The following is a 14,240-nucleotide window of genomic DNA, read 5'->3' on the forward strand; positions in this document are numbered from 1 at the left end:
GAAATTCCCAAATCGAAATGCTGTGTCATGGTGCAGCCATGTTTAATGTTGATGTTTCAGTCCAGACATGCATATTTTCTTCAAAATTTGATCACATATGCACAGGACCATAGCTACATTGGAGGGATTCTAACCCCATTTATAACATATTTTTAACTAGATTTCAAGCTTCTTGTGAACAAGAATCTTGTTTTAGACACGCATACATAGTGGCATTTTGTCCCAAAGTAGTTATCCTAGAAAAACTCACTGGCTTATTAGATTAAACAAATGAAAAATTTTACGAGGAATTATATTACCTGAGACAACATTGAAAAGAAGATTGGGTTCTTTATTGACACTTTTTGGGGGAATACAGATTAGTTCATTCCCTGAAAGTACCTCAATAATTCTGATATTTATTAAGCTACTGCCTATAATTTTGATGGAATTTTACTCAGAGTATCTGGGTGAACCACCTACAAACTTAAGTACTATACTGTAATGCATAAGGAGATGGAAAATTGTAACAAAATTTCAATCTGTTTGCTATACATTCCTATGAAAAATACAGATAGAAGATTACACTAGGTATAGAACATTAGCCCATATTCTCCAGGCCAGAATGACACAAATCCATGTAGAGAGAATCTCTTTGTGGTTCTACTTGTGGAGCTGAGGCTAGGAAAGGGAACTCTTCTCATGTGCTTATGTGTCACTCAAACAGTGGCGTGCCTCATGTAGATAATTCTCAGCCAAAGTTGTATTCTAGAGTGCTAAGATATTTGCAGTTGTTAAGTTTCATCTTGACTTATTCTGGAATGGCTCTGAAAATGTGCTCTGACTTTGTCTCGGCCAATAACAGTAGAAGTCATTAACTGCATCTGCGCATTTGTTCGCTTTACCCTGGTGTAGGTTACATTGAAACAGTATTTGAACGATGTGGGAAGAATACTCCTCTTCTGCTTGTGTTTCTGGAGGGTATGTGCTGCACACTTCGCAGGGAGGAAATCATATAGGTTTTATAAAAGAAGAACTTCAAATGTTTTGAGAATAGGAGAAACAGAAAAGTGAGGTTCAGTATTAGTCACACATACCTGAAAAAGCCCTCCACAGATTGACTGAGCATCATATGTCTCTAAGACCATAAAAGAAGATTTAATAACACAGTAGCATTTACAACTTTTAAATTTAAACTTTAAAATAGAAGCAATTATTTTTTTAAATTATAATAGTTATACACGTGCAAGTAAAAAATATAACTGTTAGGTGAATTTCAGGTAAAAGTGAAAAGTTCTTATTCTAGGCCCATATCATAGGTAACAGTCTTAAATTTCTTGTGTTTAGTTATGTTCAGCACAAATATACCTATATGCATAGTAGAGGATTACTTGTTTGGGAGTCTAAATATCAAAATACCCAACAATGAAATTGATAAAGGGGCTTAAAAAGTTTTTTTGTTATTTAAAAAAAATTATTCCAACTGAATGATGGAAGAATGTTAGGCTCCTTTTTGTTATTATTATTATTATTTATTTTTATTAACATATTCGTAGTTACAAATCATACTTATTCTTTATGCTTCTCTCCAGTCTCTCATCTTCCCCGTCCCCCTCCCCCTCTAATAACCATAGATTTGTTCTCTCCATCTGATAGATTAACTGTTCCTCTGTTGATCTATGCCTAGATGATCTGTCCAGTGCTGAGACAGGTGTGATCAGTCCTCCCCTATTACTGTAAATCAGATGCTTCTCAGGGAGAGAGAGGATTGTTCTTTTCTTTTGGTCTCTGCTGGTGCCTCTCCTTGTGTCAATGAAGTTGAGAGTCTGGTGTGCCGTCTGCAGGGTGCCTGTGACTGCTGCCATAGAGACTAGCCACTTTTGTGGCAGCCGTGATAACTACGGTGACTGTGGAGGGCTACCCATGTGAAAATGGTGTGTTTGGTGTGCTCTTTACCTGGTTGCAGCTGGGTTCAGCTTCCCCCAGCATTACACGTCAGGACCCCAGTGGGGCTGGGACAGTGGTGGAAGCTTGCCGAGTTGTGGCTGGATTTGGCTCCCCCCAGCTCCATATCTTATTCTAAGATGTTGCAGAGCAGTTGGGGGGAGAAAGAGAAGGGAAGGGGGAGGGAAATAGGGTTGGGTAGAGTGGTAAAGAGGGAACCATGATCAAGGCCCATGGTCCACCCCCTCATTCCAGCAGGGGAGACCAGGGGGCTTCCAGTGGTGGCTGGGTTATCACTGGGTTGGATGCAGACATTAGGGGGGTGTGGCTGAAGCCCTCAGCCCCCCCACTGCCCTGGCTTGAGAGCCTGGGGTACTTCCTGCAGCAACTCAGTGGTTGATACTGGGCTGGCTGTAAATGTCAGGGGGGCATGGCTGAGGCCTTCGGCCCCCTACTGCCCAAGTTTGAGAGCCTGGGGTGCTTCCTGCAGCAGCTCAGTGGTTGTCACAGGTCTGGTTGCAGATGTCAGGGAGACATGGCTGAGACCCTCAGCCCTCCCTGATCCCTGGCTTGGGATCCCTGGGGGCTTCTGGTCCTTCTGGATTTTATAGGTGTTCTTTGTGGTAGACCTTTACTAGTTAATATCAGACTTTGTCTCTTGTCTGTGGGTAATTTTTTTTTTCTTTCAGTTCTGTGTTGGATTATTTGCTGTTGTTCCCACCACTTAAACTCTGCACTGGAACTAATTTGTTGTCCTTTGCTTCCTTCTAAAATAGAGGAACTTCCTATGAGGACCAGCCCTTGAGCCCTTTGGTTGAGCTAAATTGCTTCATTGCTGCTGATTCCCTGGGGAGGTCTTTTTGTGTAGCTCAGGTTTTAATGGTTGACTTCCAGGTCTCTTGAGGTCTGGTGCACCCGGGTTGTGTGGAAACTCTGGTCTGGGCCTGGAACTTTTCATCAAACTGCACCCCTTGCAGTTCTATATTCCTGACCAGTCTCCACTGAGTAGTCCTGTGCTGATTGGAGGGCAGATCAGCTGTCCATGCTGTGCCCCAAAGTTCCCCTTGTGGGCCCGTCTCCCCCACTGCCATACTCCAAACACTTCCCGTGGGACGGACCATGCACCAGTCCTTTGCAATGACTCATTGGCCTCTGAGTAGTTCCTTTCTTCTGTTGTCTGTGGCTTCTCACTCCTATGTGGGTCCACGGGAACCCTGTTAGTTGTCTTGCTGGCCTGGGGGCCCAGGCTCTCTTCTCCCCTGCTACCTCCAAGCAACTTCATAGGAAGGGCACAGCTGTGGCTTTTGCCAGTTCTTGCTCCATGTGCTCACCTTCTCCAGGCTTAAAGTGGCCAGGGCTTGAAATGGTCAGAGCTGTCCTCTCTTTCTCTCATCGTGGCTTCTCCTGCCTTCATGCACTCTGTAGGTCTCTCCTCCTCTTCCCCTGAGCTCTAGTGGCCCCAGCTTGGCTGTCATTGCTTCTTAATAGTTGTAAATTGGTTGATTTGTGGGAGAGAGTGACACTGGGAACCATCTATTCTGCCATCTTGACCAGAAGCCTCAATTTTATTAATGTTACCTTGTGATAAAATGATCTGCTGGATCTAAATGATCCATCAGTGACATGAGAGCCACCCAAACTATGGGATGCAGATCACATGATATGCAACACAGCAGATGGTTGCAATGGCTTTAGCAATCTTGCTTGTAATGCACAAGTTGCCACTGTTTTTGGTCATTTATGTACATTGGTAGGTAAGTCAAACTGCAATTTAGTAAATACATATGACAGAGTTGTGATCACCCTTTTCTGAAATCCTTAGGCCAGTTTTATACTGGAGTTAATTTACTGTTAAAGAAAACCAGAGTCAGATAGTAGTTAAACTGGTGAAAAACAGATTTATTCAGGAACGATTGCAATAGTGGAAGAGTGACCTCAGTACACAACTGGGTTCAATTCCAAATATAGCATAGACAGTGGGGATTTATAATCAAAGATCAGGGAAGGCATCAGTGGATGGAAAATTGCTGAGAAGAAACATTAGGGGTAAGAGGGGATTCTGACTAAACTGACTTGGCAGGATTCTTACTGAGGGCAGGCCACTGTGATCAGACATCAAGGGTGGAGATAAGGAGTTTGATCAAATATGAGGGCTGATCAGATATCAAGAGTGGAGGATTCTTGCTGACCTGTCATAGCATATTCTTGCTAAAATTAGGTGATGCTAAAAGGAACATGGAAACCCAAAGGTCCAGGCTTGGTTAAGAAGAGGGTTCAGAGGAGCTTGACTAAAATTTGGTTGAGGAGAGTCTTTGTCAACACACACCCTATATTTTGTACCATCTATAGAGGGGCTGGGCAATATCACATAATCAAATACACTAACACTTCTTCAGTGAAATGCAGAAATAGTCAGGTTTTGCTGCCAAATGAATTATGAAAAAAAAACAACTTTCAATTTTCAGAGCTTTTTGGATTTCAGAATTGTGCACTAGTGAGACATCCTATTCTTTTATTCTGATAATAAAAAGAAAAAGCAAGAGAAAACATCCAAAAGATGTTGACACTAGATTGAATCTTTCTTTTTTCTTTCAATAGTGTTCTCTTCTAAAGTTCAGAAACATGAACTCTAGAAATACCATTGATAATAGGTCATATGTTAGTCATTCAGGTAAATTACTGAGTGAATATACAAAATAGAAGATAACATAAATGAATGGGTGCATTAGGAAGCATGCAGGGAGTAACCCTCACAGTAGAAACCTCAGAGTAGTACAGAGGGAGGTCTTTTTTTTTTTTTTCCTTTTTGTCTTTTTTCGTGACCGGCAATGGGATTGCAACCCTCAGTGATGCGCCCACACCTTGCTCAGCCAGTGAGCGGCCGGTCTGTATGTGGGATCTGAACCCTCGGCAGGAGCGCCGCCGCACTCCCAAGCGGTGCACTGTAGCAGTGCACCACCGGGCCGGCCCCAGAGGGAGGTCTTTTTTTTTTTTTCCTTTTTGTCTTTTTTCGTGACCGGCAATGGGATTGCAACCCTCAGTGATGCGCCCACACCTTGCTCAGCCAGTGAGCGGCCGGTCTGTATGTGGGATCTGAACCCTCGGCAGGAGCGCCGCCGCACTCCCAAGCGGTGCACTGTAGCAGTGCACCACCGGGCCGGCCCCAGAGGGAGGTCTTTTTAAGCAACAGAATCTAGTGTGATGGAATAGCTTGAGGTATTATTTGGAAATAAGAACACTGAAGCCCCTAGTGGAGAATTTTCTTAACCCACGCTATTGTGGCTTAGACTGGGTGTGGCACATATCTAAATGGAGTGTCTCACATAAAACTGAAGCTTGCTTTTACATTTCAAGTAGCAATTTAGAAACCTGGACTCTCTTGTATGATCTTCTCATTTGAACATACTTTGTCTTTCGTTTCAATTCAGTTTCCATGACTCAAACTCTTATGTTAGGCCAAAATGTGGTAATAGAGGCAATTATGTCTTTGAGTATGCAGCCCAGCTCTCAGATTAAGGTTTCACACCTGGGTATCATTATTCTTTCCCATATCAATTTACTATTTAATGACTTATTGTTTGAAAACCCTTATAGGGCGTAAGCAATTAGAGTAGCAGAGAGCCTGTCTGTATTAAATGTATTTATTTTGCTTTTCTAGCTTTTTATGCCAGAATAATTAAATCTCTTTCTAATGTGACAGGAGACTATTTTGAAATTGATGGCACTTTTTCCTCTTCTCTTCGGTAAAAAAAACTACAGAGACAGATTAATAATGAAAAAACAAACAAAAAAAAAGAGAGAGAAAAGAGAACACATACTACTTGAGAGGATATCCCCCCCATCAGCATTGAAGTTCTGAATATGTCTGATTTATTTTTAAAAGAAAACACACTTTTACAACTTTTACAGTGCTACTGTTTTGTTGATTGTATAAGAAATAACTCACACCTTGGAAATGAATATCCACGTAGCAAATGTGACCAACATAGTGTGTAAGAAAGAAGGTATTATGCTGAGCATTTAAAATGAAGTGACTTATTCCATAGGATAATTTTGGGAGAAGAAAATGGATTGTCTTGACCTCAAGGCAATATTCATTTGCATATGCTTTAGATGCAAAAAACACTTTGCAAATTTTGAATTTTACCATGCGGCTGTTGCAGCAGAATAGCTGGTCTCCTTTCTAAAGAGTATATTTGCATATGGCAGTTTAGCAGCTTTTCCCTTTTGTTCCTGGAAGATTAAGTCTCAGTCCCAGGAGCAAATAAATTAAAGGTGGTTCCTGACAATTTGAAAAAGTATAATTTGAAGATAAGAGGAAACTCTGAAAACCAGCTTTTACTTCCAAAAGCTCAGGCTAAAAAATACTGTTTTTCTCAGTATGTGCCAGCAGAGTTGTACCTGATTCTTGGTGGTGGTGTGTCACCAGAACCCCTGTGAAGTCAAAATATCTGCTCAAAATCTTCCCCATTATTATGGATTAAGTTGTGTCCCCCCAAATTTTAATGTGTTGGAGGGTTGATACCCACGGTGACAGTGTTAAGAGGGTGGGAAATCCCATTATGATAATTGAAAAGTGGATTCTTGAAGAGGTGATTAGATTGTGGGGCCATGCCCTGGTAAATGGATTAATCCATTGATGGTGGGTGGTCATGGGCATGGTTCTGAGGGCTTTACAAGGAGGAATGAGGACTTAGCTCTTTCTCTGCTTCTGCCACTTTGCCATTGACATGCTGCTTCACTGTAGAGTTACTACCAAGGAAAACCCCTCATCAGATGTGTTCTCTGGACTTTGGACTTCCCAGTCTCCAAAACTGTAAGCAATAAATATTGTTTCTTTACAAATTACTCAGTTTCAGGTATTTATGTTATAAGCAACAGAAATGAACTAATACACACATCTATTGTTTGTATGGCAATGAAATACAACTTTCAGCATTTCACTCCTTTGGGTCAGGGCTTTGACTTTTTGTTTAAAATTCAAATTTCCTTGGTGAGTGGATGGGTAAGTACAGAGATGAGTGCTTTCTTTACAAAAGTAGTGACCTCAAGATGCTGCGTGGAAAAAAGACTCTGGGCTTAAAGAAAAATTAGGAAACTGCATAGCACACTTTATCTTTGGAGGTTTATAGTACATATTAGCATATGAAAAGACACTCATTCAATGGAGAAAAAATCCACCTATTTTTTTTTTCCAGGTGTCTCAAACATTTGATCTTGGGTTTTTTTTTGTTTTTTTTTTTTTTTTTTTTTTCCCCATGTAATGCCCATTAGAGTCCTTGGAACTAGTATCCCCTGGAATATACTTTGGGATATTATGCAGTTTCCTGGACAGTACCTTGGAATTGTTTGTTGATTGCTCAAAGACATTTGCTGTATATTCACAAGAAGAGAATTTTCTTAGGGTTCTTCATTGTGCTGACTTCCATAAGACTGAGGCCAACGTTAAAGAAAAAGTTATTCTTGACACTTCTTAAAGAATGGTAAGACAGACTTTCCTTAGGACCATCACTTTGGGTGTAGGGACAACTACAATGGGGTTTTGCAGTGGGGGAGAGAGATTGGGCTTAATGCTGAATAAATTCTAAAAAGTAAGAATTTATAGCTAAGGAGCCAGGGTAAGGGTCAGTGGATGGAAAATTATGAAGGGAAAACATCAGGGGTGAGGGGGATTCTGGCTAAACCAACCTAATAGGATTCTTGCTGAAGGCACACTAGGGTGATTAGACATCACCTGGGGCACGGTGGAGAGTGAGAAACTGTAGAGGATGAGGGTGATCAGATACCCAGAGTCTGGGATTCTGGCCAAACTAATTTAGCAGGTTTCTTACTAAAATAAGGCAATTAAGAGAGGAACATGAAGTCAGAGCCTGGTTGAGAAGAGACCTCAGAGGAGCCAGATTTGCATTTGGTTAAGGAGCGAATCTTTGTCACCAGCCAGTGACCACAAAATTCTCTGTCTTGCTGCAGACGAGAGAATGGATGGGGCACAGAGGGGCTGGTTTGCTTCTTGAAAGGTGTTAGGTCAGCAAGAAGGAAACTGGCTGACCGATGTTTTTAGTTTTGCTTATACTTTGACAAATGTCATATACAAAAACCTTTGTTAAGTTTTTGTCAGAGTCTATACTCCATGGGAGCACTATTAGTTCTTTGGGGTGATATTTGTTCTTTACCAAACTTGTTCACACACTGAAGCAATTTCCAGATTAATTAAAATAGAGAACACAGTAAGGTTCATGTACATTTTGTGCTTTGTTTGCAAAGGTACTTAAAAATAATAATATCTTTCCTCAGTTGTTGCTAGGTAAGTCTACAGTAGATGAAGAGTCTTTGTACAGCAGCAGATTAAACAAAATTGCACTTTTGAATGAGATTAGAGGATTGCAGACTTGAATCGGCAACATGACGACAGTCCGTTATCTGCGAGGGAATGCGTGCTATTGATTCTAACTAATAATAAAAACAGTATGCTCAGGGATACCAGGAGAACAGCTTAAAAAGCCATTGGTATGATGATGATGATGGCGATAGTATAGATTTATTCATGATATAAAATAATGGAGTATAACATTTTGAAACATCTGTGGTCCTTCGTTAATTACTTCAGTTAAAAACTTTCTTTGACAAAACTTGTTCTCTGAACAAGTTATTCATTGTATTATTAAAATATAGTAGACTTTGTGGCATGCTCTTAAGGAGTCTATTCCAAAAAACGAACAAGTTACACCTAGAGAGTTCTGTCTAGGACACATCTGGGAATTAACTTCTATTTCTTCTCTTACTGGTAAAATTATATTAGGTCATACAGGTTAAGTGACACTTAGAATCAAATGAGTTGAATTTGTAAACAGGGATATTCCCCTCTATCCATCGCTTCCAAATGAACGCAAATAAACATTTCACGACAATAATGTTGGTCACATAAGCAGTGTTTTCTTTAGATCCAAAATATGTTTAAAGAATGCCAAACATGTATGGAAATATAAATGTCTATGGATATTTGAAAAGCGTTAGCTCCATTAGGACAGACATAAGAATCTGACTTCTCCGTCTTTTATTCTCAGCACACAGCAGGGTGCCTGATAGTTAGCACTCGGTAAATATTTATGTGATAGGTCAATGAATAGGCGAGTGGAATATGTGAAGGTCTCTTTGGTTTTTTTTTTGTGTGTGTCTTTTTTCCGTGTCCGGCAATGGATCGCAACCCTCAGTGTTGCCCCCGTACCGGACCGGGGACCAGCAACGGGATTGCAAACCTCGGTGTTGCGCCTGCACCTCGCTCAGCCAGTGAGCGGGAACCGGTCTGTATGTGGGATCCGAACCCTCGGGCGGGAGCGCCACCGCGCTTCCCAAGCGGTGCACTATCCAGTGCGCCACCGGGCCGGCCCGGGGTCTCTTTGGTTTTAATACTGGTATTTTGCATTGTATAAACACAACAAGAGTATACTTTCAAACTGATTATTGTAGTTGTTAGTATGGGGTACCTGCTGACTCTTCTGGCTACTCCTTCATTTAGCCAAAAAACAAAAAAAACCCCCAAAACAAAACATATAGATAGAGTTGCCAAATAAATACAGAATGCATGGGACATACTCATACTAAAAAAGTATTCATTGTTGATCTGAAATTCAAATTTAAGTAGGCATTCTGTGTTTCTATCTGCTAATTCTGGTAATCCTACATAGAAAGAGTGATGTTGCTGGTGTCTGAAGTTACTTTCTATGGGTAACTCTATGGAGGCCCCTTCCAGATCCCATCAAATCACTCTCTGCATCCACCCTCCAGCTCTTCCCAGTTTTGCTAGTAGCTGCCAGCACCTTTGCTTTAGCACAGAGGATTGCACTTGGGCTCTGGAGCCTCCTTACCCACAAAGACAAATCCTGCCTCCAGGGTCAGGCAGAGTGTGGAAGTTGATCTGAAACTCTCCCCCTGCTTTGCTCCTTCCTCTTCCTCCATCCTGCTTCTCCCACTTCCTCACTGGCTGCTTCTGGGAGCATTTCCTAATGAATCACGTGCAGATACAGGATCTGCTCCTAGGAGACCTGATCTAAGACGATTCTTAGACTAATTACTTCTGCATAGAAAGAAGCTTTGTCACCAGAAACAGGCAATCTAAATCTTTAAATTTTCTCAGTTGAAAGAAGTCTTTCATTTTTCATTAAGCTTTAAATAATAAGCAAGTATCCTATTTATAGCACGTGGTCCTAAAAAGTAGCAGCAGATCTTCCCTTGCTGAGTGGGCCGTGGTAAGGACACAGTAGCCTACAGCTGCTCTCTTTGTCATGGTAGATGCAGCACTATGGCCAAAATGGAATTGGGCTAACTTAATAGAGTTGCAGTACAGACTTTCCTGAGGAAAAGAAATGCAGTATGTCAGGTAAGTTCATTTATGTAAACTTTCCTCTGGTGTGGTATCTCTACAAATATCAACTTCAGTCTTACATTTGTAGATTGTGGTTGGGTCATCTTGTTCCCAGATTGAACCTGAATTGCTATCTAATTTACATGGCCCAGTGAACCTTGGCTTGGTATATCCTAATGAAGAGCTCTATTCATTATCTATTTCTGCATAGCAAATTACTTCAAATTTTAGCAGCTTAAAATAGCAAACATTTATTATCTCACACAGTTTCTTATGGTCAAGAATCTGGGGCTTCTTAGTTGGGTGGTTCTGGGTCTTTCATGAGGTTGCAGTCGAGCCTTCAGCATGGGGCTGAGGCGTCCACTTCCAAGCTCACATGGCTGTTGGCTGGAGGCTTCAGTTCCTCACCATGTGGGCCTCTCACAGGGCTGTCCGCAACAAAACTTCCCCCATAGCAAGTGATCTGAGAGAGAGAGCACACACACAAGCCCCCGAGAAGGCAGCTGCAGTCTATTATAACCTGATTGCAGAAGTGACATAGCCATTACTTCTGCCATATTCTGTTCATTAGAAATGAGTCACTACGTCCGGCTCACATTCAAGGGGAGGAGAATTAAGGCTCACTTCTTGAGTTACAAGTATCAGAGAATGTGTAGATATATTTTTAAAACCACCACAAGAGATGTTTCCCAGAGTAGCAATAATTGAATGGATTATTTTTATTCAACAGATATTTAAAGAATACATATTATGTAACAGTCTAGGAACTTCGGATAAAAAAGACGAATAAGGCAAAGTCCCTACCATTAAGACACTCAGGCCCACTGGAAGAGTGAATCATTTATTACCACGTTATTGCAGTGGAAACACACTTTGGAGCAGAGGCTCTCAATACTGGCTATACAGTAGGTAGGATCATTAAGGAGTTTTCTAAATATACTGATATCTGGTCCCACCCAAGACCATTGATTCAAAATCTTTGTGGGTGGGGCTCAAACATTAATATTTTTAAAAGTTTTCCAGATGATTATAATACAGAGGCACGTTGAAAATTCTGTTTGCAAGTTTAAAATGTGCTCAGCACTTCCTACAATGTGACTTAATTTGAGTTCCTCCAGAAGCTGACACTGTGACAGGATTTCAGTACAGGTAATTAATTAGGAGGTGATCCTAGAAAGCATTGACAGGGGAATGGGGAAGTGAGACAGGAAGGTAAGGAAGCCCATCTATGATGCGTCAGCAAGCAGGTTACCACTGTGGTAAGGAACTTTGCAGATAGTGTAGATTGCTCTTCAGCATTTATACTGAGTCCACATCTCCCAATGCCAAGGGCGTGGGAGCTGAGGCATTGTCTACGATGTCCATCAGTTGGTTGTTGAGACTGTTCACTGGCAGAGTCACAGGTGCTTGTAGCTGGAATCAATCAGGGCAGTCTGTCTGGGAATGGTAAATGCTGAGGAGATATCAGAAGGGCACCAAGTGTCTGCCACACTCCCAGGTTTTTTAATCTGCAGAATGTATTTGCTGACACTTTCTTTGCAAGGTATTTGTCTAGGTTAAATGAGATAATTAACCTATATAAAGTACCTAGGACAGTGGCTAGGGCATAAAAAGATCTCAGTAAATGTTGGGGTGGTGAATAAGACCTCCTGTGTTACTTAGAAGTTTTACAAGCACACAGATATGAAAATCAATCAGGACACTAAGTAAAGAGCTGATCCTATATAGCTTACGGTAGGTCCAGGAATTAAGTGAATTTTAGCACTCACAGCAGCAAATAAAAGGGATACAGAGCTATTTGGGGGACAGAATTTGGGCTTTAGATGTAAGCTGATCTGGGTCCAAAATTTGGCACTACTATTTATTAGCTATTTGGCATTGGGGAAATCACTTAACCTTTCTGATCTTATTTGTAAAATGGGAATAATACCTACTTTACTAGAGAATTGTGTCGTTTGGAAAGATGTGAAATAAAATCTGTAAAGGGTATGTTGTAAGTGTTTAGTACTCACAGATCCCCATTAATTGCACTTTCTTACTAACTCCAAAATCCCACCCATGTAGAAAATTCAGCAACTTTCAGAGTTCTGTTTTCATAGTATTTCTAGAATCTCCACTACAGTATCTTACTTGTGCCCACGAGTAGTCTTACTGCTGTTAGAACTAGGCAAGCAAGGGCTCCCAGACACTGGTCTTGATTTACCAGTAGAAATCTGTTCTGATTGTGCCAAGCCACCAGGATTAAATACTGCAGCTACTCCTTGGTGGTAGTGGAACTGCACTTTTGCACAGTAACAGTTATTAAGTATTTATTATGTTTCAGGGACAGTTCTAAGCTTTTTATGTGAATTTTCTCATCTAATCTGTAAAGCAAATGTTATCGCCAATTTATAAATACGAATGTTGAGGCACACAGAGCTGAAGTGACTTTCTTTTTCTTTTTAAGACCCATTTCTGCTTGGTTTTTCTGTGATTCTCGATCTGTGGTTTGGTGTCTGTCATTACTTTGGAAAATTTTCCAACACTATTTTTTCAAATATTTCTTCTTTCTTGTTCTCTCTCATCTTTTGAGATTCCAATTACACTTATGTTCGATACCGACCTGCAGTATCAGATCTGCTGATATTTTTTATGCTCTTTTTTTTTTCTTCTGTGTCTCAGTTTGGGTAATTTCTTATTAACTCATCTTCCAATATATTGATTATTTATACCCTTGGCTGTGTCAAGTCTGCTAATCAAACTGGCATTATTCACCTCTGTTACTGTGCTTTGCATCTCCAGCATTTCTATTTGATTTTTTTGATAGTTTCTATTTCTCTGTTGAAATTGCCTATTTAATTTTGCATGTCGTCTGCCTTTTCTAAAGAGCTTTTAACATATTTCAGTTACTTTAAATTCCTTGTCTGACAGTTCTAATATCTCTTCATATCTGTGTCTGATTCTGTTAACTTTTCTGTCTCTTGACGGTGTGGGTTTTTTAATTCTTATTTTTTGGTATGCCTTGTAATTGTTTTTGCTGAAGAGTAGACATCTCAGGTAGGACAGTAGAAACTGAAGTAAATAGTTTTTAAGCTCGGAAATGGGTCCACCCTTTTTTCCCCTTTAGTGTGTGGATTTGAGTCAATCTAGTAAGGAGCTGGGCTGCGTTTGGAATTTGTTGCTGTGATTACTCTTATTGAACTGCAGGCTACACATTTCTTTGGCATTACCTTGTATTTAGGGTGGGAGCTCGTTTGCCAGAGGTTTTTTTCAAGATCTGCTCCATTCTTAGCCTTAGGTGTTTGCTTTGTATTGTGTCTCAGAGAAGTTCTATTCACGTTCTTGCCCCACTTCTGGCAGGATATCAGCATTACTTGTTGATCAACACCAACAGGCCTGGTTGGGGTGACAGCTAAGGGTGACAGTGACCCTAGCTATTTAAGGCTTTGGTTCTGTAGCAGAGACTGGGGGAAAGAATCTGGTGACTGCTTGTCCCTTCCCCAAGTCTGTACTATGGGGAACTCTTTTTCCAGACTTTCTCCAGTCTTTTTGTGAGGTCTGTGGCAAAGAGCCCATAGGTGGGTATAAAATTCCCCTTATCTGTGCAATCCTCTAGGAGGTGTATATTCTCTCATAATCCCATACTTGGCCTTTACCAGTTCATTAAAAGTTTCTGTTGAATTCTTTGCAATGTCTGGCTGCATTTATCTTAGGTAACATGTGCTGGTGTCCTGTCTCTCCTTGAAGGTAACTATCTTTCCTTAAATTTCCAGTTAGTTTGTTGCCCTGAAGTCTCAGCCCTCTAATGAGTTCAAGAAAAGTTATAAATTCTCAGGTTGTTCAGTGGTTGATTTTTTGTTTCATAAGGGTAGGAGCATGTTCTTTCCAGCTTCCTACATCCTATGCAAAAGCCAGAAGTCCCACATGTTTCCCCAGAGAAGTTTTTACTCTCCTAATAACAGGCAGAACCAAGATA

Source organism: Galeopterus variegatus, unplaced genomic scaffold (genome assembly GCF_000696425.1).
Source record: "Galeopterus variegatus unplaced genomic scaffold, G_variegatus-3.0.2 Scaffold2479, whole genome shotgun sequence".
In the NCBI taxonomy this organism is placed as follows: Eukaryota; Metazoa; Chordata; class Mammalia; order Dermoptera; family Cynocephalidae; genus Galeopterus; species Galeopterus variegatus.